We start from the raw sequence: 699 nt of genomic DNA, 5'->3' as shown, positions 1-699 counted from the left end.
AAGTAGCTACACACCAATAATTTTGTTCAGTGAGAAAAACAGTCTAATTAGACCAAAGGAGGGGTTTCTAACTACATTTTTACCATTCCTTAGAGAACATCCTGCCTTTCATTTTAATTGATGTTGACACGTTGCCAAAAATAAAATAAGGCTTGGTGGAAATGGTTAAAGCAAGCAGTACTTTCATATGTTCACATTAGGAAATAATGATTTCATATACGGAACTCTGAGTTCAAGTTCACTCTTATGTAGACAAAGAATACCCAATTCAGAGTGTAAGCATACACTTCTGTCCCAAAGTAGTGGTGCTGCTGGTGGGGAAGCAAGAAACTGTCATATGGTGGTGGCGGTGATGAGGGTGTATGAAAGGTAGTGCCAATGACCTTAAATTGGATCTTTTCAACCCTAGTGGAGGTGGGGGCATGAAGCAGAGAGTCAGTGACCTTATAATTAATCCTGCCCAAATGGTATTAGAGTGAGTGCACAGGGGGCAGAGGGGGGAGGCACAAAACAAAGTGCCAGTGACCCAAAATTTGATACCATCCAATGGTGGTGGTGGTGACAGTGACTTTATTAACTTGTCTAAAAGTGTTGGCCCCATGGGAGGGTCGGGGGGAGATGGTTGGGGAGCAGGAGCCACGGGCCACGAAGCAGAGCCAATGACCTAACAATCCTGTCCAAAGGTGTTCGAAAGAGTTG

The sequence above is a fragment of the Myotis davidii genome, unplaced genomic scaffold (assembly GCF_000327345.1).
Source record: "Myotis davidii unplaced genomic scaffold, ASM32734v1 scaffold1124, whole genome shotgun sequence".
Taxonomy (NCBI): domain Eukaryota; kingdom Metazoa; phylum Chordata; class Mammalia; order Chiroptera; family Vespertilionidae; genus Myotis; species Myotis davidii.
Note: the sequence above shows the minus strand (reverse complement) of the source record.